This window comes from Aquarana catesbeiana, linkage group LG04, assembly GCF_042186555.1.
Source record: "Aquarana catesbeiana isolate 2022-GZ linkage group LG04, ASM4218655v1, whole genome shotgun sequence".
NCBI lineage: Eukaryota > Metazoa > Chordata > Amphibia > Anura > Ranidae > Aquarana > Aquarana catesbeiana.
In genome coordinates this window covers 522881758-522907380 of record NC_133327.1, presented here as the reverse complement: position 1 = coordinate 522907380, position 25623 = coordinate 522881758, and the positions used below count along the sequence as shown (strand labels likewise).

The following is a 25623-nucleotide window of genomic DNA, read 5'->3' as shown; positions in this document are numbered from 1 at the left end:
TAATTCAATTTGTTCTACAGTGCAGTTACAGTGCAAACTAAAAGCTATCCATTTATGATATACTGTATATCTACTTTAACATGTGTTGCATTGCCATGTGTTTTAGATGCTTTGCATTTTTGGAAAACTGCAATTAGAACTATTGGGGAGATTTCCCTTCACATCCTGTATATATATCAAACCTGAAAGGAAATCCCTTAAAAGAGAGGGAACAACTGTTTGTCCCCAGGGTTAGTATAGTTAATGTCCTCTGTGGACAATTTCCTCTCTGATCTTGTTCTGGTGACAACCCAAAATTGGGGATTTTTTTTTCACTTTTATGTTAGATGATAAAGGTAGAGAGGACAATTAGAGAAGGTAAATCTCCCTAACGGAGGCATAGACAGCAATGAAAACCTGACAGGTGTTCTAAACAAAAAAAAAAAGGTTTTGCCTACAGTAATATTTTCAATGGCAAACTGCAAGTCAATGCACCCAAAATCTTTTTTGCAATGCATGTAATGAAATACTTTGGTACAAACAGAATTTCTTATATCTATACATTTTCCTGCAGCAAAAAAAAAAATACAAATAAATATATAATAGGGCATCTGACAAATTATCAACAATATTCTCTGTGAAACCCAATTTATACCACCATGATTGTGTATTAAAAAACAATCCTACTTTCACTAATTAAAACATGTTGCTGCTCACACTGTAATGTGCTTCCCACATCATCCCATAAATGATATATCAAATAGTGCCACAAAACTTTTGACCCTAGTTGCATTCTCCACTAGGACACTCTGGGGTTGATTTACTAATAGCAAAAAGACTTTGCAAAGTGCAGTTGCATTCAGCAAGTACAGTTGCTTAGTAAATGAGGTAAAGCTTCACTTTTGCAAAAAGTACCCAATCATGTGCAAGGGAAAAAAAATGCATTTTGGCTTGCACATGATTGGATGATGGAAATCAGCAGAGCTTGTGCTTATTTACCAAGCTCTGGAGCAACTGCTCTTGCAGAGTGCAACTGCACTTTTCAAAGTGCACAGTCTATTTTCCTTTTGTAAATCAACCCCTTTCTGAAGAGTTATATATAACAATAATATGTGTTATAAACCAGTGGTCATCAACCCTGTCCTCAGGGCCCACTAACAGGGCAGGTTTGCAAGACAACTAAAATACATCACAGGTGATATCATTTGCTGCTCAGGGATTGCAGTATTCTAGTCTGCATCTCCCCAAGGTAATACATAAAACCTGGGCCCGTTAGTGGGCCCTGAGGACAGGGTTGATGACCAATGTTATAAACAATATTACAATGCTGCCACTATTGGTGCTTTAAATGTGTTGTATACCATCAACAACCATCAACACTCTTCACCACAAAGATATTGTGCTGCAAAATGTGAAAAAAAAAACAAGTCCTTCAAATATATAGCTGTGTGCATGTATCTTTTTGTGTTCCTTTTCACCTAAAATCCATACTGACTTCCACCTCCATTCACACACTGCACTTTAAATTGTGCAAAATCAATTGCCACAAATCTACAAATATCTGTATGTTTCTTCTTCAGCTTCTTTTTAATTACAATGGTAAGTGAATGCCACCACCGTTAACACGCTGCGCTCACCTCAATAAATAGGTCACCATGCGCATACCCCTTTAAGGGGTCTCATTCACCTTCTCAGGATGCCTCTGGCACTTTACCACCCAGTCACCTCTTCCGCTTGTCCCACTGAGAACCATACTACTTTGGATATTCCTCCACTATGTCAGAACTATGATGAAGAAATAAATACATTCTCATAATTTCATATGGATGTTTCAAACTAAATAAGCCCCAGAACAAAGGTTAAATTCCGGACATGTCATATAAGTCTTCAAACAGAGACATCCTGCGTTTGTATCACCCTGTTTGAGGTTTGTAAACAGGCTGTTTACTGAACTGGGAATATAAAAGCCAAGGATAAATATATTTTATGATTTCTAAACAGAATTTATTTGAGGAGCCTTGGATTAGTGGTAAAACTCTGAAACACAGCAAGCTCATCTGCTTTTTCAAAGGTGAGAATATGCCATCTTCAAACAAGGTCTAACAAGAAAGCCTTGGGGGAATGTTTGTTTACCAAGCTGGACAATTCTAACATACGATAGTAAACAGACACGGCTAGTAAACACTTAGATTTCCACCTCAAATTCCTCATCATTTAGGAATACAGCTTAGACATAATTTTAAAATATCTGGGAATAGTGACATAAATATTGATTTACCATCTCCATGGTCCATAATATGCCGAAAGGGAACTATGGAATTGTTGTTTATGTGTTTAGGATAATATTCTACTGAGAATCACACCATATCCACATATATCTAAAAGTGTATGAATATAAGACTATAACCTCATGTATTATATCCCATGAAATAGATTTAAGTCATGATTGTATTGTCTGTTTTCATAATAATCATTTAGTAAGTAAAATATAATAATCTGATTAGAAAAATCCCATATGTAGAAATGGTTTAAATATACAAATTATTGTGTATATATATACACTTATCATCACGCCTCATCATCTAAATCTCAGGGACGCCAAGATGCAGCTCCACCCTGACGAGACACCATTTTGGGAAAGACAGCCATCTTAGGGACTCTGGTAACGACCATTGTAAGCCAGCAGCCATTTTGGAAGGGTAATAATGTTATATTGATCTTTCCTGATTCAGTGATTAATTGAGAATACTTATTATTGATTTTTCATGATATTTAGATTATTATTTCCTGATCAAATAACCAGTTAAAATTTTTCTTTAACTTTATTTTTGTTTTTCTAAATCTTACCATCTTTTGTTTGGCGCTATATTAGCGTAACTTTCTTATGTAGTTTTACTCCTACTGCGGCTGCAGAGGAGTAACTGCTGGCTACGTAAATCATAGACGTTTTGTCTGATAGTTTTATATATATATATATATATATATATATATATATATATATATATATATATATATATATATATATATGGTTATTGTGTCCAGGGGAGAAATTGATCCTTTCATTACATTCATATTGTATCAAAACCCATTAGCGAGTGTTGCAAATAAATTTGTATTTTATGTAACATTTTATTTATGTCATCCATAATCTAACTATTTATCGTGAATACATGTCTAGTGAATAAATATTCCATATATAGTCTGTACTCATACTGTTTGATGTGTTTTTAAAAAGAAATTTGATTGGCATAACAACTCATAATTATTGTTCAGGCAATTTCTGACACAAACACACGACAACTGGCACCTCTGCTCATAGGGAATAAGAGCTCAATATAGTGTTTTATCATTTAAAACCAAAGGCACTTTGTTAAAATCAATATATATTCCACTCACATAAGAAGTGGCACAGTCGTGTAGTGGGTAGCACTCCCACCTAGCAGTAAAAAAGGGTCGCTGGTTCGAATCCCAACCACGACACTACCTGCCTGGAGTTTGCATGTTCTCCCTGTGCCTGCATGGGTTTCCTCTGGGTACTCCGGTTTCCTCCCACACTCCAAAGATATGTTGGTAGGTTAATTGGCTTCTGTCCAAAATTGGCCCTAGTATATGAATGTGAGTTGGGGACCTTGGATTGTGGGTTCCTTGAGGGTAGGGACCGATGTGAGTGTGCGATGTATGTGTGGAGCGCTGTGTAAATTGACGGTGCTATATAGGTGCTATATAATAAGACATAATGTACTAGGATAGGGACAATTGTAGACACTCACTCAGAATGGACTGGTGTCTTTATTCAACCTTACTAGTTATGTAAGTGCACTAAATTCAGCAGTGCACCACCTTAAGCATGCTTATAACCATAAAGAGTACATGCTGCCTTTAAGATAAAGAGACCTCAGCATCACCTCTGTGAGCAATCTGGCCGCTACTTCCGAGTAGCGTGATGACATCACTAGGCTCCGCTTTCACACATTTTGTCCCCACCCAGGTGATTTTTTTTCCAAGGGTAAAGGTATGACTACTCTTTGCCTTAAATATTTGAAGGAACTCAGCAGGTAGGTTGTTTCAAACATCTTGGACAACTAACTACAGATCTTCTGTGGGCTACCTCAAATACTTTTGTTTCTTTGTGTAACCCAGACAGACTCAATGTTCTTGAAATCAGGGCTCTGTGGGGGGGCCAAATCATTATTTTCAGAACTCCTTCTTCTTCTTTAAGCTGAAGATTGTTCTTAATGACATTGGCTGTATGTTTGGGGTCATTGTCCTGCTGCAGAATACATTTTGGGCCAATTACACACTTCCCTGATGGTACAGCATGATGGATAAATATCTGCCTGTATTTCTCAGCATTGAGAACACTATTGATCCTGACCAAATCTCCAACTCTATTTCCTTTCAGAAATGCTGCCCCAAACTTGCAAGGGACCTCCAACATGCTTCACTGTTGTCTGTAGACACTCACAATGTGACCGTTCCCCAGGCCTTCAGCAGACAAATTGCTTCCTGCTACAGCCAAACATTTAAAATTTTGTCTTATCAGTCCAGAGCACCTGCTGCCATTTTTCTGCATCACGGTTCCTAGGTTTTTGTGTATAGTTGAGTTGCTTGGCCTTGTTTCCAGAGGTATGGCTTTTTGGCCACTATTCTTTCATTAGGACCACTTTTGGCCAAACTTCTCCAGACAGTAGATGGGTGCACCTGGGTCCCACTGGTTTCTGCCAGTTCTGTGCTTATGGCACTGCTGGACAGTAAGTGCGTCTATCTATATGTCTCTCATCTGCTGCATTAGGTTTTCTTGGCTGACCACTGTATCTACGGTTCTCAACATTGCCCGGTTCTTTCTGCTTTTTCAAAAGACCTTGAACAGCACATCTTTATCCACTTGCCTACTGGGCACTTAAACCCACCTCCTGCCCACACCAATTTTCAGCTTTCAGTGCTCTCACACTTTGAATGACAATTACTCAGTCATGTAATACTGTACCCAAGTGAATTTTTGTCCTTTTTTTCATACAAATAGAGCTTTCTTTTGATGGTATTTGATCACCTCTGGGTTTTTTTTATTTTTTGTGCTATAAATGAAAAAATACCGAAAATTTTGAAAACATTTTTTCTTAGTTTCTGTGATAAAATATAGCAATTTATTAATTTTTCTTCATAAATTTTGGCCACAATTTATACTGCTACATATCTTTGGTAAAGATAACCAAAATTAGTGGATATTATTTGGTCTGTGTGAACGCTAGAGAGTCTACAAGTTGTGGTGCAAATACCCCCCAAATGACCCCTTTTTTGAAAGTAGACATTCCAAGGTATTAAGTAAGATGCATGGTGAGGTTTTTGATGTCATTTTTTCCAACAATTCTTTGCAAAATGAAGATTTAATTTTTTCCACAAAATTCTCATTGTAATAGGTTATTTCTCTCACATGGCATGTGTATACCACAAATAATGCCCCAAAATACATTCTGCTAATCCTCCCGAGTATGGCGATACCAGATGTGTGGGACTTTTTCACAGCCTAGCCACATAGAGAGGCCCAACATGCAGGGAGCACCATCAGGTGTTCTAGCAGCATAAATTACACATCTAACTTGTTGACTACCTATTACACTTTTGAAGGCCCTGGAGCACCAGGGCAATGACACGTGACACATATGTGGCACTGATGACAGATGGCACTGATATGTGGCACTGATGACACGTGACACTGATGTGGCACTGATGACAGATGGCACTGATATGTGGCACTGATGGCACATGACACTGCTGTGGTACTGATGACAGATGGCACTAATACGTGGCACTTATGGCACGTGACACTGATGTGGCACTGATGACAGATGGCACTAATATGTGGCACTGATGACACGTGACACTGATGTGGCACTGATGACAGATGGCACTGATACGTGGCACTGATGACATGTGACACTGATAACAGATGGCACATGACACTGAAAGGTGGCACTGATGACAGATGACACTGACAGGTGGCACTGGGGAGAGATGGCACTGACAGATGGCACTAAAAGGTGGCACTGGGGACAGGTGGCACTGGGGACAGATGGCACTGACAGGTGGCACTGGGGATAGAGGGCACTGATAGGTGGCACTGGGGACAGGTGGCACTGGGGACAGATGGCACTGGGGACAGATAGCACTGGGGACAGGTGACACTGGGGACAGGTGGTACTGGGGACAGGTGGCACTGGGGACAGATGGCACTAATATGTACTGTGGGCACTGTGTTAACTCACAGATCTGTGTGAGGAGGGAGAGCCGGCAATGAGAGATGATCTCATATGTTTACACTTGAGATCATCTCTCATTGGACACGCCGATCGAGTGCTAAATGGCAGCTGTGACTGGCCATTTAGCATGATCTGTGATTGGCTGTGTCCAAGGGACACGGCCAACACAGATTTACCCCAATGCGCACCCGTGGCAGGGAAGGAGTAAACAGGAGGACGTCCAGGGACGCCCACTTAGCGTCTTTCGACTATAGCGCGGGCGCCTAGTGGTTAAACGCCAGTCTGCTTTGAAATGTTCGCCTGGGAGAGACCTTGCTGATGCAGTATAACTACCTTGTGTCTTGTTGCTGTGCTCAGGCTTGCCATGGTATATGATCTGTGACATGACACTGTCTTCTACAACCTCACTTTTTAGTAGCAGCCTTCTACACAACTGTTTCTGTTTCAGTTAATGACTGTATTTGAACCTACATATGAAATTGATGATCATTTGCACCTGCATGGTATAACTGGTTAATCATACAGCTGACTCTAATCCTACAAAATCTCTAACTTTGTGCAAGTGTACAAGGCGTGCAAGTGTAAGAATTGATGCTGGTTTGAAGCCAAAGGGTAATCACACCAAATACTGATTTGATTTGGATTTTTCTTTTGTTTGCTCACTTTGCATTTTATAAATTGATAAAAATAAACAACTAAAATATATATACTCACTTTACAGCTTTTCTTCACACCTGCCTAAAACCTTTGCACCACAGTGTATATATTTATCTAGATTTTTTTAATGACAATCATAAAATACTATATTTAAACAACACTACCAACATATCTTGTCTTTATATTCTCAGCATGAAGAACTGTAGCAACAATGTATAATAGGTACCCTCACAGATCCACTAAAAGTAATGAAGTTAAATTTATACATGTGGCACAGATTTGTTCTGCTTTGTCAGTCTCTTTGCTATCCTATAATTATCTCTTTTCTCTCCTTTCACGGCGAGTTGTTAAATTATACAGTCTAATAATAACTGCAGTATAAAAATAACTTTGTGTGTGCCAATCTAGATCACAAAATATTTTATTTCTATTTATTGTTATTTACTTTACACATTTATATAGCGCTGACACATTATTGTGTGTTTTGCAGAGAACAAAGAAACACCAATGAATACACGCTTTACAGAAAACAATGAAACACAATGTAGGTCTAATTTTGGGTGAAATCCAATTAACCTGCCAGTTTGTTTTGCTATTTTGCCAAACCCAAGCACCTAGAGGAAACCCACACAACATAGTGACAACTTGCATAGACCACATAATGTCCTTTGAAATAAAAACTAGAAAGTCAGAAATCTGCAAGGCAAAGCCACTTAGCCACTATGCTGCTATTTGAATAACAAGGTTAAGAGAGAAGGTAGGCCTGCCTAGGGGTGATGACAAAATTTTACCAAGTTGTTAGGAATTCTAAAAAGTCCAACAGCAAAGCAAGAAATCATAAAACAATATGAAAATTAGAATTTTCTTTATTGCAGTAATATCAGATAAGTACAGGCAGTCCCCGAGTTACAAACACCCGAGTTATGAACGACTCCTACTTAAGAACGGCCTCAAATGCCGGCCGCTTGTGCTCCACGCTGGTCCTGGATACCTCTGGACACGTCCCATACTGCAGTGCTACATAGACTGCATGACCAGAAGAGCCCCAGATAACATAACAAGCGCCTGAAACATCCCACATCCATGCACAGGCGGACGTTACACTTACGAATGCAGTGTTCCGACCGGAAGTTACACTTGCAAATGCAGTGTTGCGACTTATGAACAACTTTGACTTACGAACAAACCTACAGTCCCTATTGTGTTTGTAACTCGGGGACTTCCTGTATAAGCACTGCTTTGAATGTTGATGTATTTCATCAAACTGTGAATTGGCAAAGAAACCATCAAGACTGAATATGTATCCGTCCGATGCTAGTACTCACACAGACTTGAAAGGTTCACTTTGCAGATCACAACATGTGAATGATATAAATGTAAATGATACACTGTCTTATGACAAGAGAGCTTCCACAAATGGATTGGCAGGATTTCCTACCCTTTCCAAGCAGGACTAGTATATTAATCCCTACTAGACCAATGATGTTACGGGGGGGGTTTCTTACCCCATTAGCCCCTGCAATGTGAAAAGTGGTATCCCTGTAGGATCCTGCCAGGTGGCTGGTGGTGACCAAGGAGTCAAAAAACAATTCTCTCGTGTTCGTGGACTTCCCCGTGGGGTTGTTGCACTCTGCATTTAGTGAAATAGCAAGTGGTCCTTTGGACTGCTCATGAAAGTAGACCTTTACTCAAAAGTGAAAATACCACTCATCCTCATTCCCACTCCTGCCCCCCAACACACTTTTTTTTTTGTTTTGATGGGGAGCGGGTACATTTTTTGACAGATTCCTTCTCCCACTTTCGCAGTTCTCATCTAGATAAGAATGACATTGCTCCTCCCACCCCGCTCCCCACCCATAGCTTTCTGGGACACATCACCTGTCCCAGGGGGCTGCAAGACCAGTGCCCTGGCATGACTCGATTTTGCGCATGTTCTTTGGAAACCTGGCTGTGATTCATCAGGAAGTCACAGCTGGCGCCCGAATCCAAGATAGTGGCACCGGGGACCTGCAGCTTTTAGAAGAATCGGTTGTGGGAAGAAAGCTCTGGACTCCATGGACTGACAAGTACCTGGCTTTTAAAATTCAGCAGCTGCATAAATATTGTTTACTCATAACACTGTGTTCTTTCGTTTAAGCAGCTACAGTATTTGCATCTGCTGACTTTTATTAAAATAAAAACATGGGTGAATGCCTCTTTAACAACTGGCTAGCATGTCAAACGAACTGACTATTTGCCAGGTGGATTCAGCACTGTATTCCGCTTCAGCTTTGGTTCACACATACTATATGTGGGTGTGAGAACACATGTAAAGTGGCCAGACTTGTGCGGTGTATTATTCTCTGTATTAATTTGAGTAAGTCCATTATTTTTACCAGGCCCCGGCAGCCAAAACACGCTTCTTTTTAGCAGAAATGTAGGGGTGCCATTAGGAGCATTTTCAGGTGCGAGAAGCCGCATGGTGCTGCAGCACCATCCTGTTCCATGCAGCTGCCCTGCGTGTGCGTTTTGGGAAAAGGATCTGGGACTTTTCCCCTATTTTTCACTCAGGTCGTGCAGCCCATTCAATTCAATGGGCTACTGTGCCTGTGAAAATTCACCCGCACAAAATGCAGAGATGTGAACCTATATTCAGTGAATCACCAGCACAACAGATTTTCAATTACTTGCTCATCTCTGCTAGGAGGAAATTCTTCAACAGTTCAATCATTACTGTAAACAAGCAAAATATATAGCAGCAACTATATCATTTTACAGTGTGATAGGAAACAGGTAAAAGCTGGCAATCCCAGCTGTAGTAGAAGTTGGGGAGTAGTCGATGACATTAGTAAATTACATTAGATTTGACAGAAACCAACAATTTGCATTTTCCATTTTCCACTATGTTTGTGTTTTTTTAAATTAATGATGAGTACAATAACTATACAACATATGGATTCACAAAACAATACTGATATTGTATCACTTTACACTTTACCTCAGTATACAATGTTTTAATAGTCACATGTCATGTGTTTGAACTTTCTGTGAAATTTTTTGGATTTTGTAAAATAAATTAACTTTTTCTAAAAAACTTTTTTCATTGCCTTTAAAATCCCACAATAGAGGTTTTCTTCTTGCATATTTTACAAGGAATGATGGCAATTACATGCCCAATTACATGAGTCTGCATTTATATTTCATGCACCATGTCACAAAGCTCAGATCATCTCAAACTGGTTTCTTGAACATAACAATGAGTTCCTTCTACTCCAATGGCCCCCACAGTCACCAGATCTCAATCCAGCTATCATGTCAATATGATCCAAAATTCTGAGGAATTAAGGCAGTTCTGAAGGCAAAAGTGGGTCCAACCCGGTACTAGCAAGGTGTATCTAATAAAGTCGCCATTGAGTATATATGTATACTCTTTTTTTTATATATATATATATATTATATAGTTACTATGCATAACAAACTTCTCACAGCAGAACAAAACTAAATTATAAGCAAGCAGTTGGAAACAAAAATCCATACTGTAATTTTTATTCATTGCCAACAGTACACAGCAATGTGCCCATGATAACAGCTTGACACGAACAACAAAGTGCTCTCTGGTAATATTCCTAAAAAGACATGATTTACCAGAAATTATAACATATTGTGAAAAGAAATAGATCAGTATCTGTGCAACATTATTTTGATACAGCATGTCCTATTGCAGGTGTTTAATACTTTATGTGAAGAAGTATTTAATTACTTTGTGTTCTGCGTTCTGACATTAATATGCAGTTCAGGCATTTGCAGTAATGCTGCAATCAGCTTGTTTGTGGTTGTTAATATTATTATTATAATTTTGTATCTCTTTTCCCCTTACATACAATGGTTTAAAGCATTCTTATTTCATTGGCTCCAGTGAATTAATATTGTTTATCCTAGAATCCAATTAATTATTGTGTTATTGTCCACTAATCTTCTGGCATCTAATGTTGACTGACCCCGGAGGAGCAGAGTGTTATATTTCATGTATGTGCTAAGACCACTTTTCCTCCAGCTTATAAGATTTCATATCTTAGCAACCTGGCTTATTTGCAAGGTGCCAGCTGTTCTGCAATGGCAGCCCCGGTTTCCTGACTTTTGTCATGCTCTGATTATATTCTGTCATATGAGAATGGTCAATGGGCTGGAGGGGATGCAAATGTGGTTCACTACCTCTTTCCAAAGGAAGTAAAGGATGCCCAATGACAGACATCAAGTCATTGGTTATAGTTTCACAACTCAGCACTAGATTAATTGGCAATAGGGGAGAAGTACTGCAAAGTGGCGGAAATGATCTACCTTTATGACCTATATTTCTGGGGTGATGATCCTCTAGCCCCACAGAGTAAAGACCTGCCCTGCACTGAATCAGATGTTCAGAGGCCTGAACCTTTATTATTTAGAATGTTTTATTTCTTCACTTTTGTATAAATTTAGAATAAAACCTAATTTAAAGCTGATCACCAGTTTTTAGAGAATTGTAATTGTTTGTTTGGACCAAGCTTGTCCAAACAAACTATCAGGTCACCTGAGTCCAGGTGACAGTTGCACCCCGTTAGGGTCTGGAGTGCACCGCAAGGTAGTGGACCCTATGGCTGACTGCTGCGGATGGAGCTCTAGGTGATACAGGAGAGCAGGTACTCTGTAGTACCAACACGGATGACACTGGGATCTAGAGCACGAGATTTCCCAGGGCGTGGAATCTAAGAGCCAGTGGGTGTTCATCAGAGGCCCCTAGTGGTGAGGATGAATTTAGCTGCAGTCTGGCTCCAGGTTGCGACTCCTAGGGCCTCCCAGCTCACGCTCACGGTAGACTACAAGGAGGTAGAGAGGAAGCAGCAGACAACAAAGGATAGTCAGGAGATAGCCAAAGGTTTGGGGCAACAAGCAGGTAAGGATAGTCAGGAGATAGCCAAAGGTCGTAGCAACAAGCAGGTAAGGATAGTCAGGAGATAGCCAAAGGTCGTAGCAACAAGCAGGTAAGGATAGTCAGGAGATAGCCAAAGGTCAGGGTAACAAGCAGGTAAGGATAGTCAAAAATAAGCCAAGATCGGTAATTGGAATCAGATGTAGAACACACAGCAAGTAGCACACGGAAGCCAAGCACACAATATTGATCAGCAGGGCTGACTTGCAGTGCACAGGTTAAAATAGAGCTCCCTGATAGGGGCTGGGGTGGAGCCATGCTTTAACCACTTCAATACCAGGCACTTAGACACTTTCCTGCCCAAGCCAATTTTCAGCTTTCAGCGCTGTCGCAATTTGAATGACAATTGCGCGGTCATACAACACTGTACCCAAACACATTTTTTATCATTTTGTTCCCACAAATAGAACTTTCTTTTGGTGGTATTTGATCACCTCTGCAGTTTTTATTTTTTGCGCAACAAATAAAAAAAGACAGAAAATTTTGAAAAAAAACACGTTTTTGTTTGTTTCTGTTAAAATTTTTTGTAAATAAGTACGTTTTCTTCTTCAATGACGGGCACTGATATGGCTGCACTGATGGGCACTGATACAGCGGCACTGATGGGCACCGATGAGGTGGCACTGATGAGGTGGCACTGAAGGGCACTGATGATGGGCACTGATAGGCGGCACTGATGGGCACTGATAGGTGGCACTGATGGGCACTGATAGGTGGCACTGGTATGCGGCACTGATGGGCACTCATAGGTGGCACCGATGGGCACTCATAGGCGGCATTGATTGGTACTTATGGGTGGCACTGATGGGTACTTATGGGTGGCACTGATAGGTGGCACTGATGGGCACTGATAGGTGGGCACTGATGGGCACAGATGGGCACTGACAGGTGGCACCGATGGGCACTGACACGTGGCACTGATGACACTGATTGGTGGCAATGAATAAACTGATTGGTGGCATTGCTGGGCAGACCTGAAACATGTTGGTGCCAATCAGTGCCCATTTGTGGGCACTGAATGGCACAGATTGGGCACATTGGGCACATGTGGATGGCCATGGGGTACATATCTGGCCATCCACATGTTGCCCCTCTCCCTGGTGGTCCTAGTGGCGATCCCTGGTGGTGCAGAGTGGTGATCTGACGGGGGGCTGCGCTGATAAACAATCAGCGCAGACCCCCCAAGTCAGGAGAACCGCCGATCGGCTCTCCTCTACTTGCGTCTGTCAGACGCGAGTGAGGAAAAGCCGATCAACGGCTCTTCCTATTGACATCGTGATCAGCCGTGATTGGACAGGCTGACACACCGCTCCACCGATCGCTACGATGCGCGCCCCCGCGAGCGCACGGCGGCATGTTATCCTGCTGGACGTCATATGACGCCCAGTCAGAATAACTGAACCACTTCCCGGACGCCAATCCACTATAGGCCGGGCGGGAAGTGGTTAAGGAGAGATTACTTAAGCAGCCAGGTGAGAGTGGCTGGCCTCCTAACTGCTTGCCGACTAGTTTTAATGTGGCAGAATGGCACGGCTGGGTGACACGTTACCTTACGTTGCTTCGCCTTCTGGTCAGTAGGGGCACCCACAGCGTGTGCCTGGAGCCGATGCGATTGCTCGTGACAGAGCGAGAACTGGGATCTGTGTGTGTAAACACACAAATCCCGCTTCTTACAGGGGAGTAGAGACAGATCGTGTGTTCATACTTAGTATGAACACCGATCTCTCTCTCCTTGTAGACAGTCCCATCCCCCCTACAGTTAGAACACACCTAGGGCACACAGTTAACCCCTTGATTGCCCCCTAGTGTTAACCCCTTCCCTGCCAGTGACATTTATACAGTAATCAGTGCATTTTTATAGCACAGATCGCTGTATAATTGTCAATGGCCCCAAAAATGTGTCAAAAGTGCCCAATTTGTCTGCCACAATATTGCAGTCCTAATAAAAATCGCAGATCACCGCCAATACTAGAAAAAAAAATAATAATAAAAATGCAATAAATCTATCCCCTATTTTTGTAGACGCTATAACTTTTACGCAAACCAATCAATATACGCTTATTGCGATTTTTATTACCAAAAATATGGAGAAGAATACATATCGGCATAAACTGAGGAAAAAACTAAAATAATTGCTCTTTTTTTGTTTATAGCGCAAAAAATAAAAACTGCAGAGATGATTAAATACCACCAAAAGAAAGCTCTATTTGTGGGATAAAAAGGATGTCAAATTTGTTTGGGTACAACGTTGCATGGCGCGCAATTGTCAGTTAAAGCGACGCAGTGCCGTATTGCAAAAAATGGCCTGGTCATTGAGCAGTCAAATCTTCCGGGGGGTGAAGTGGTTAAGCTGAACACATGGAGAGCTAAGCTGACAGACAAACATTACTGCAGATCCATGACATAAACTGTCACCATCACTACTAGATGTGCCCGCTGTGGGACTGTATATACTGTGTAAGGCGCTGTGTTCTGACTGTGGGACAGGAACTTCCAGTCATGCTCCCAGAACAAAATTGAGTTAGTCTGAGCCATTCACAGGAAGCTTTGTATTCTATGAATGAATACAAAGCTTTCTCTGATTCACTGTAATCCATCTACCTCTCCGCCTCAGCCAGAGGAAGCTTTGTATTCATTCATAGAATACAAAGCTCCTTGTGAATGGCTGAGCAGCCAGATTCAGCTCAATTTTGTTTTGGGAGCGTTACCTGATACTACATAAAGTTTGTACAATGCACACAGCAGGCACATTTAGTAATAAAGGTAAGAGTTTATTTGGACCAGCTTGGCCCAAATTAACTATTTAAACTTTACTATAAGCTGGAAATGAGCAAAACCAGTGGGGCTGGGTTGCCAACCGCCAGTAAATTTACTCACAGTTTGTAAAGATCTGTTAGATGTATGAGATAAATCCGCGCAATGGATCAGGTATTTTGTTATGGGTGTGGCTGCTGCCTCTACAGATACAATACCACCTAGGTGGAATGTATTAGAAAATGGTAAAAAAGCAGGAGTAGTATGGCGCTGCCCTTATGGAGATAAAACTGATTTTTTCTTTGTAGTGAACAATAACTCTATGTGTTACCTAGTATCCATAATTCCTAAAGTATTGCTTTTAAAGATGGTTATTATAAACCTGTGTGTGCCAAAAAAATTGAGTATTTTTATATTCAAATCTGTGACTGGTGCTGGATTCTTGCTAGTAAAAGTAAAATAGCAACATAAGGTGCTTCAATTAATCAACAAAAGTGCATTATGCAAAATCAATAAAGTGACCAGTGCTAAATCATAAAAAATCATACAAAATTGTGTAAGATGTATAAGATAAATTCCCACAATGAATTAAATATTTTGTTATGGGTGTGGCTGCTGCCTCTACCACCTAGGTGGAATGTATTAGAAAAAAAAAAAAAAAAAAGCAGGAGTACTATGGCGCTGCCCTTATGGAGATAAAATGGATTTTTTCATTGTATATCAATACAGTGACCAGTGCTAAATCATACAAATTCATACAAAATTGTGCAAATTATCCATCATAAATAGTGACTGATGTGCTGTAACCAGTATTAATTGGATAGGAAAAGTTCCGTTTGTGAGAAAAAAGTTCTTTTTGGAGTGTTTTGAGGTGTTTTGAGGTGAGAAAAAGGATAAAACAGAGTTATTGTTCACTACAAAGAAAAAAATCTGTTTTATCTCCATAAGGGCAGCGCCATACTACTCCTGCTTTTTTACCATTGTAAAGATCTGTGATTTTTTGTCAGTAAAAAATACTGCGGGAGGTTGGCAACCCCACAGTGGGGTAAAATGAAAAAAAAAAACACTGGATGCCAAAAAAAAAAAAAAAAGCTTGCCAAATGCCAATGAGACAGAACATATTTTATCAGAACAGAGCATAACTAACACTTTTCAGATACAAGTAAGGCTCCATGCACACTGGCTTAAAAAACTTTGCTTCTACCGGAGTTTTGTGTTCTGCCTGTAGAATCAGCTCCATGTTATTCTATGTGTCCATGCATATTAGGACGTTAAGGGGCATATTTTGAGTTTAACATTTAGAGGCAGAAAAGAACCCTTCTGAATCGTGTTTCTGCTTGGAGCTTACTGGCAGAAAAAACGTAAAACTCTCCTAAACTCATCTAGACTTTGTACAAAAAATGCACTTTATGAGCGTTTTTTACTCCCAAGAGAACAGACGTTTTTTAAGCCCAGTGTGCATGGAGCCTAATGGTACATAATGGGGCAGAGTCTTGCCCTTTTGCGACACAGAAGTACACATGTCAAACAGCAGGGGTCAAGAACAAGCATTACAGTAGCTGGAGAAGCTAGAAAAGTATTGCTATCGAAGAAACAACTGGGGTGGAGGTTTCAAAGGTGAATAAAAGTAGTATCGTCAGACTGCCAGTCTTCCAAGTTATCCCAGTAGATATAAACAAGCAACAAGAGAACCAAACAGGCAGAAGTAGGGTTTCTCAGGTGAGTACCTTTACTGTATCCTGAGAGAGGGAAAATAAAGAACAAGAACATAGAGAAAAGTTGGTTTCTCAGGGGTAGGGTGGCTCCAGCTATATAAGAGGCCAGACATCAACAGTCAGAAGGAGGATTTACCAAGGCATTAGCAATGAGTCATCAAAATCAGGTGGTAGACAATGGGGTTCATTTACTAAAGCTGGAGAGTGCAAAATCTGGTGCAGCTGTGCATGGTAGCCAATCCACTTCTAACTTCAGCTTGTCCAGTTAGACCCCATTCACACAGGGACGACTTGTCAGGCGACCTAGTCGCCTGACAAGTCGCCTCCCTTTCTGTACTATGGAGCCGTTCTAAGGGGAGCGACGCAAGTCGCTCCGACTTAGAAAAAGGTTCCTGTACGACTTCGGGGGCGACTTGGGGCGACTTGCATAGACTTCTATGCAGAAGTCGTTTTGCAAGTCGCCCGGGCATTCGTTTGCAGATCGCCTCGCTGAGGCGACCTGCAAGTCGTGTTGCCCCTGTGTGAATGGGGTCTTAAGCTTAGACAATATAACCTGGAAGCTGATTGGTTTCTATGCACAGCTGTACCACATTTTTCATTCTTCAGTTTTAGTAAATCAACCCCAATGTTTAATCCAAGGATGCCAGATCTTTTGAAATTTAAGAACTTTGTCACACCCAAAAGCTTCCATTTTAGCTTGGATCAGGGCTGGAGCAGAAAATATCTGAACAATATCTCAGCTTCAGGATGTTTTCCTTAAAGTGGATGTAAACCCGAATTTTTTTTTATCATCCTGTAGAGCAGTGTTTCTCAACTCCAGTCCTCAAGGCGCCCCAACAGGTCATGTTTTCAGGATTTCCCTCAGATGAAATGGCTGTGGGAATTACTGAGGCAGTGAAACTGATCAAATCACCTGTGCAAAATAATGGAAATCCTGAAAACATGACCTGTTGGTGCGCCTTGAGGACTGGAATTGAGAAACACTGCTGTAGAGTATAAGATTTCCTATCATTTGAGCCCAGTCTTGCCACACAGAGTTAATCCATCTCTGAGCAATCCTCTTTTATTGCTCAGTGAGATAAATCTTGACAAACAGAGAAAAACTTTGTCAAATACTCCCCCTTGTTGTGAGTGACAGGTGATTTACATATCTCGTGCACTAGCCTAAGAGACATTCAGTATTTTTTAATTCCCTCCCCCACTCCTTTCTTCAGCAGCTCTGCAAGGATTGGCTGTTGAAGTCATGTGGTTACTTTCCTGTCTTTTCACTGGATGTTAGAGATCATAGCAGAAGTTCAGTGTTAGAAATACACAGGAGAAAATGCATATTGACAAGGGGAGTGTACTGACATCACGACTCCACCCACCGAGCTCCAGACAACAGACCCACCCACAGAATATGCAGTTTTTGGATCTCATAACAGACAGAGGGGAGACATTTGACAGGTAAAGATACATGCAGGAGGCATGTATATCCTTATAGATAACCCCTATGTCAGTAGTTTACATCCACTTTAATGTGATCTACTATTTTGCCTTCTTTTGGTGTATTATTCTCTGTATTCATTTGAGTAAGTCCGTTATTTTACCGCTTCCTTTACCAGGGTGACAATGTTTTTTATTCTGCACTGAATTGCACAGCAGCATTGTCACCCTACATAGACAGAATAGTCATAGATGAACACATTGATAAATATACAAAATCAACTGTAGTCTGCAAACCCCTCCTTATCTGTAGGTGCTTACTTAACCCTTCTGACAGCAATGACCTCCTGCATTGTCTACATCCAAAGCTGTAAAAATGTAGTGCAGGGCTGCCTCTGCCTTCACAAACATACCGTACACTTGAATAAGACATTGGGCTCTATTCACAAAAGCATATTGCATGCAGTATTTAGGTGTCCAGACACATTTTCCCTAAATATCGCATGCGATCTTGAAATTGTCAATTGACTATGCCGATTGGCGGTATTTACCGCAAAACGCTCAAAACTGTCAGTGAATACTGCATGAAAAGGGGTTAAAGTCAATTCACAGAATGAAATAAATAATTAAATGCATGTGGTAATTAAGTAGAGTTCCAGGCATGCAGTATTTAACCACCTCCAGTCTGGGCCTTTTCTTTCACATGAAACAGTCAGTATTTTTTGCTAGAATACCCCCAAACATTATATATTTTTATAAAGCAGAGGCCCTGAAGAGGCCCTGGGTTTTTTAACTTTTTATGTCACAGGGTAATAGCACAGCAGTTTTTAAAACATAAGTTTTTGAGAAAAAATACATTTTTTGAATAAAAAAAAAACCACATATATGAAAAACAACAAAAACTGGAGACCAAGCTCATCTAGAGGAAAGTCCTATAGGGCAGGTCTCGGTGAGGTGGGTAGTGACCCACGTCATCGAACACTAGACCTGTTAGTATAAACTTAGAAAAGAGCCATTCCCTGTGTGTGGGCAAAGGCCACCGGGTGGCAATCCTCTGAATACAAAAGCATATATATTCAAAAAAGATAGGGACAAAGGTCCCAAAAGGTATTCTTCAGGAAGGATACAGAAAGTGTAAAGGACAAATTTAACTTTATTTAATTGTACAAAAACAAATACTTGCAAAAATACTTGTCTAAAATAATGAAAAAGTTCCCAAATCCCTCCTCCAAACACATTTAATTAAAATTAAGACAAGAAGGTCTTAATGGAACACCGGTGTCCATAGCAAATCCAGCCATACACATCAGTCACCCATCTCACACACACGGTTCAGTCTGATTGTTGTATATTCACCGCAGATTGGCCTGGTAACTCAATAGAGACAAAAGTCAAAGTTTTATAGATGAGATTAGCCAGCGGTGATTATGTATAGAGAGTTAGTGTGTTCCGCTCAGCATGTAACTTCCACTCAAACTTGCAGAGCATGCTCTGAAGAAGCTTGGGTTACAAGCGAAACATGTAAGCAAGTAAGACATATATGGAGTTGGTCCGGTTGGTGAATAAACACCCATAGGTTAGACACCTCATCCCAATAAAGATATATACGGCAAGAGAGGAATACGAGGATTTTTGCGGTGTCAGGTACAGGAAGACACAATTAACTTTTATCAATTAAAATAAAACATAATTTTATTAACATAATATAATTAAAAGAACATGCTGTTTTAAAGCAATGTAAAATTACAAACGTTTGGTGGTCAAAAATAAACAGGTAAATGGTAGATCGCAGATGGAGATATTGCACACTAGCCCGACATGTTTCGCTATTTAGCTTCCTCAGGGGATGTGCGAGATTTTATTGAGACCACTAAATAGATGAGAGAACAGGATTGTAACAAGGGTATAAAAATATACAATCAAAATATTAAATACAAAATATATGATTTGAGTATGAGCTTGGTTGCCAAAAGGAGAACGTGGGTAAGGATACTTACCCTAAACACTGATAGCACCCATAAACCACCAGGCTGGACCCCAAACAATGCCCCAAAAGGACTCGATCCACGGGAATCAATTAGGCATGGCCAGCCAAAAATCACACCCAGGGTCGGTGTAAATTGGGGACAGATAAAAGGGCCAGCAGGGATGGATAGGGGAAAACAATGGAATGTGACGGTGGTGGGGATGACAGGGCAGGACCACAAGATTGCACCAATCAAACCAGTGTCCAATGGGCAACCAAATTAATTTACAGTGATTGTACATGAAAACACAACCAAATAATAACAAAAGTACTATATCAAAGAAAAAGTTTTATACGTTATAAGTAGACCAGACAATAACACAACTATTGTATCTAGTAAAGTTTTATACATTATGAAAAAATCAGGTAATAATGAATTAAATTCCAAAAAATAATAAAAAATAAAACAATAAATAATACAAATAAACAACTTATCCAAGGGAAAAATGGAAGGGGACTGGGATAGGAGGGGAAAGGGAAGAGAAAAAAGAGAAGAAGGGGGGGGGGCGGGACTAAGGGAAGGGAATGGAAGGTGAAAAGGAAAGGAAGGATAGGGGAAGGAAATTGTAGTAACATGGAAACCAACCCCAATAGGGGAGGGGAAAGAAGGGGGCCAAAATAAGCATTCAAGGGACTAAAGAAAGGACTTAAAACTCAGGCTTTCGTTGAAGCCAGGGAAAGCCTGAGTTTTAAGTTGTGTTTTCATGTACAATCACTGTAAATGAATTTGGTTGCCCATTGGACACTGGTTTGATTGGTGCAATTTTGTGGTCCTGCCCCGTCATCCTCACCACCGTCACATTCCATTGTTTTCCCCTATCCATCCCTGCTGGCCCTTTTATTTGTCCCCAATTTACACCGACCCTGGGTGTTATTTTTGGCTGGCCATACGGCGCCCAGGGCTTGCCTTATCCATCATGTTAGCAAGCCCTCTGCACGCCTGGCTGCGCCGGGTACCTTTCTTTGATCCTGGGTGGCCTCGGCCATCTAGGATCACATTCCCTCTCAAACATCTCTGCATACCCAGGTAGTGCAGCTGCTTGGTAGGAGTTATTATGTACGCGCTCTTCCCCTGGACGCGCCTGACCCCTCTCTCCTCGTGCAGCCTCCTGGTCATTGTAGTTAGAGGCTGTAGGCTGCCCGTGCGCATGCGCACAGGCGTCTTTACGTCAGCCTTGAGCCGGCGAAGTCACACGCCGGCTCGTCGGAGGGCTGATTTAAACAGGCCTATCTGGCTGTCATCTCAGCCAGAGCAGGAGGGAGACACTCACACTGTGGCCATATTCTGACAGGTAAGCTGTTATACAGTTTGACTGGACAACCGCAGTCTGCACTTTGAGCCTTGTCTCCTATTGTCCTTCACCTTATCTACCTGCTCACTATCTCCATATTCACTTCCCTTCATGGAGGCTTTCACCCTTTATCCCCAGGATTTCCACTATGGGCATTTTTTCTTCTTCCCTCATTGACACGAATTCCCTTCACACTCACGGTCTTTTATTGTGGAGTGTTTCTCCCCCTCCCCCCTTCCACCTTATTGCTTCATTGTCTGTGTTTGTCCAGCAATGTCTCTCTTTGATCACCTTCCTAGGTAGCCTTACTCTCACCTTCCCTGGAGCACATTTAAAATAATTTTACACGATCCTTATGCTTGCCTTTATTCCTTTATTTTCAAATTTGACTTATATATAACATAATATAGAAAAAATCTTTTTACTTATCTTTCAGTCTGCCTTTGCAGCCGAGTTTACAGAGCTCCTTTTCAGATTCACTTAAGTGTACTCTCCTCATAGACAACTAGACTAACTAATACATTCTGTGTGAGTATTAACTCTAAGAGATATTTGTCCTCCCCTTTGCTCCTTATATTTAGTTACCCCTTTCATCAGTCTAATCCTATGAAACTTTACTACTCTCTAGTGTCCCCCTATCAGCCCTCTATGGCCATGCCTAATTGATTCCCGTGGATCGGGTACTTTTGGGGTGTTGTTTGGGGTCCAGCCTGGTGGTTTACAGGTGCTATCAGTGTTTAGGGTAAGTATCCTTACCCACGTTCTCCTTTTGGCAACCAAGCTCATACTCAAATCATATATTTTGTATTTAATATTTTGATTGTATATTTTTATACCCTTGTTACAATCCTTTTCTCTCATCTATTTATTGGTCTTAATAAAATCTCGCACATCCCCTGAGGAAGCTAAATAGCGAAACATGTTGGGCTAGTGTGCAATATCTCCATCTGCGATCTACCATTTACCTGTTTATTTTTGACCACCAAACGTTTGTAATTTTACATTGCTTTAAAACAGCATGTTCTTTTAATTATATTATGTTAATAAAATTATGTTTTATTTTAATTGATAAAAGTTAATTGTGTCTACCTGTACCTGACACCGCAAAAATCCCTGTATCCTCTCTTGCCGTATACAAGTAAGACATACTCACATGTCTCCATTGATGTGAACACCGACCTGTCCATCCACCTGGCGAACCCAGATCACCCATCCGAATCTCGGCTCAGCACTAACCATCCAGCACTCAGCAACCTTTTCTTAAGCCACTTGTTGGTGTGATTAGGACAACTTGGCAAGCATCTGCACACTATATATAGGACTCTTTGAAAGATGAACCGGGACTACTCAACAGGGAGCAACTCTAAGGAAGGTCTGTGAAGGACTATTACCCAATTTGTCTTTTCAAATGGAAGGAAGATCCACCTAATATCTCCAATGACTGAGTATATCCGGTGACTTATGAGTCGCTGAACGGCAGGTCCATTTGTATGAATATAGGGGATACAGACATACGGATCAAGACGTCAGACCGGTGAGCTGTACTGGGGTAACCCCCTGCCTTAATACCGTTAATGTTTCCTTTGACCGATGTTATCCCTCATTAATCAATTGTGATCCATACCTACATAGCAACTAATGACCTGCGTTTTTCAACTATGCGATTTTGAAATCCATATACATTGCTGCTTTACAAGTTTGAGTGGAAGTTACTTGCTGAACATCCTTTGACCGATGTTATCCCTGTTTAATCAATTGTGATCCATACCTACATAGCAACCAATGACCTGCGCTTTTCAATTGGTGCGATTTTGAAATCCATATGCATTGCTGCTTTACAAGTTTGAGTGGAAGTTACATGCTGAGCGGAACACACAAACTCTCTATACATAATCACCGCTGGCTAATCTCATCTATAAAACAGTGACTTTTGTCTCTTGAGTTACCAGGTCAATCTGCGGTGAATATACAACAATCAGATTGAACCGTGTGTGTGAGATGGGTGACTGATGTGTATGGCTGGATTTGCTTTGGACACCGGTGTTCCATTAAGACCTTCTTGTCTTAATTTTAATTAAATGTGTTTGGAGGAGGGATTTGGGAACTTTTTAATTATTTTAGACAAGTATTTTTGCAAGTATTTATTTGTTTTTGTACGATTAAATAAAGTTAAATTAGTCCTTTACACTTTCTGTATCCTTCCTGAAGAATACCTTTTGGGACCTTTGTCCCTATCTTTTTTGAAAAAACAACACATAACCCAATTTTTTTAAAAAAATATAAAATATTATGTTATGCTGAGCAATGAGATACCAAACATGTCATGCTTTAAAATTGCGCACGCCTGTGCAACAGCGACAAACAACGTAAATTTTACTATCCAAAGGTGACATTTTAATCAGCCTTTAGAGGTTGTCACTTTAGATTTACAGAGGAGATCGGGTGCTAGGATTACTGCCCGTTATCTGACGTTGGTGGTAATACCTCACATCATTTGCTGTTTGCACGCGTGTGGGACTGACATGTGCATTAACCTTTGCGTGTGAGCACGGGAGGACGGGCACTTAAATTTTTTTTTACATTTTTAATTTATTTTACTTTTTTATTTTTACACTTGTGACAGCAATGGGCTTGTGACAGGTACTCTTTATGAAGCGATATGGGGTCTATAAGACCCCAAATCTCTCCTCTGCACTTAAAAACATTCAAAACACCAAGATTGGTATTTTTGAATGCTTTACATTGTTAAAAATAGCACAGATTGTTTCTGAGTCATCGGTTTGGTGGGACGGGTGAGCCACAGCAAGCTGTGGAAGGCAGTGGGAGGGTGGGGACATCCCCTCTCGCTGCTTGCAATAGCAATAGAGCAGCTGGTCAGCCGATCCGATTACTATTACAAGAGAGCCAATCACCGGCTCTAAAATAACGATACTGTATAGCCACCGAAAAGTCCAGCGATGTACGGGTATGTCGCTGGACATGAAGTGGTTAGTGAATGTAAAAATATTATAGCCGATTTTGAGTAGTCTCTGCCTTTTTGGATCAGTTCTCTCAACAGTAATGAATACAAACCGAAATATGAAAATATGGAAATCATTTGGGTTGATTTCCTTAAAGTATAACTAAAGGAAAAAATGTTTTAGTTTTGGATAGAGTGGAGGTGGATTAGAACACCTGTCAGGTTTTTATCTTTGTCTGTGCCCCCGTTTGGGAGATTTACCCTCTCTACAGTATATTTGTCCTGTTTATCATTATCATTGAAAGTGACAGTAAAAGAAAATCCCAAATTTTGGGTTGTCCCCAGAAAAGTAATAGGGGGGAAATCTTCCAATGGGACACAGATGGCAAAAAAACCCAAAACTGACAGAGGTTATAATTAGGGTTGCACCGATATCGGTGCCAATACTGAGTTGGAGAGGTGCTTTCTGGAATAGCACCACATACCTAGTCACTACACAAAACACACTACACAAAAAAAAAAATCATCAGCAACCATGGGGCAATCAGTGTGTGTCAATAAAGGATTAACCAATTTAGAACTTAAGCAATAATGTCAGATATGAAGGCTGAAATAGACTATAGGATGGTTGGGTGTGCCATTTGTATGAAAGCCAAATTGTGAGTTATTAGAAGCCATAATTCCCTTGTCACTCATTATTACACCAATCACTTATAGTGTAGCAATGTGTGACAGGTGACAGGGACAAATGCCTGGAGCTCCATTCATTAAGGTATGCTGCTTTAGTTTCTAATAATTTCTGCCCTGGGGAAGGAAATGGCATGAGTGGGGCTGCACTCTGCTTACCTCTAACAAAGCAAGCTTGCTGCTGTCTAATGAAGGTGCTCCAAAGCACCACCTGCTAGTTTATTTTGTAATAGGGTAATTACTCCTACGTCTAAGAAATATTCAGAAAGTAGACTTTTCAAAAGCATCAGGTTATTACTGAAATATTGGTTGCAAGCATTGTTATAATAAACACCCATTGCTTCATGTATATCTTGCCAGGTAATTTTAAAGCCCAACTTAACTTTCAGTTTAAATCAGCTAAATAACATTCAGATGTATTAGAAGAGGGTGTTAGAGTGTAGTAGAGAAGTCTGTCCCCGGCCAGAAGGCTACAGAGAAGGACTCTAAAGCATTGTACACACGATGCATTTGTTGGCCAACCGAGCGTCTGATTTTTGTCTTAAGGGTGTGTGCCAGGATCTTGTCTTTCATACTAACGATACACAATTGTCGTGCAACAAACACGAACATAGTGACGTACTACGAGGAATTTCAGCTCTTGAGCGCCACACTTTGGGCCCCTTCTGCTAATTTTGTGTTTGGTGAGCATTGATTCTGAGCATGCATGTTTGTACATTCGACTTTTGTGTGACGGGTTTGTGTACTGACCATACAAAAATCAGACAACAGCAAATTGTCCAGCAAAAATTTACTAGCCTGCCATCCAACCTTTGTTGGCCTAAAGTTGGACAACAATTGTCAAAAGGAGCGTACTAACGATCAGATTTTAGGACAACAGTCTGTCAACAGACAATCCCCTGTCAACAATCACATCGTATGTACGAG

At 40.8% G+C, this 25623-nt stretch overlaps 1 protein-coding gene across 5 annotated transcripts in view; it reads right to left on the bottom strand.

The window, feature by feature from the left end:
- GRM1 (glutamate metabotropic receptor 1) overlaps positions 1 to 25623 on the bottom strand; it is a 697757-nt gene that overhangs the window by 62364 nt on the left and 609770 nt on the right. The gene's annotated exons all lie outside the window — the stretch shown is intronic.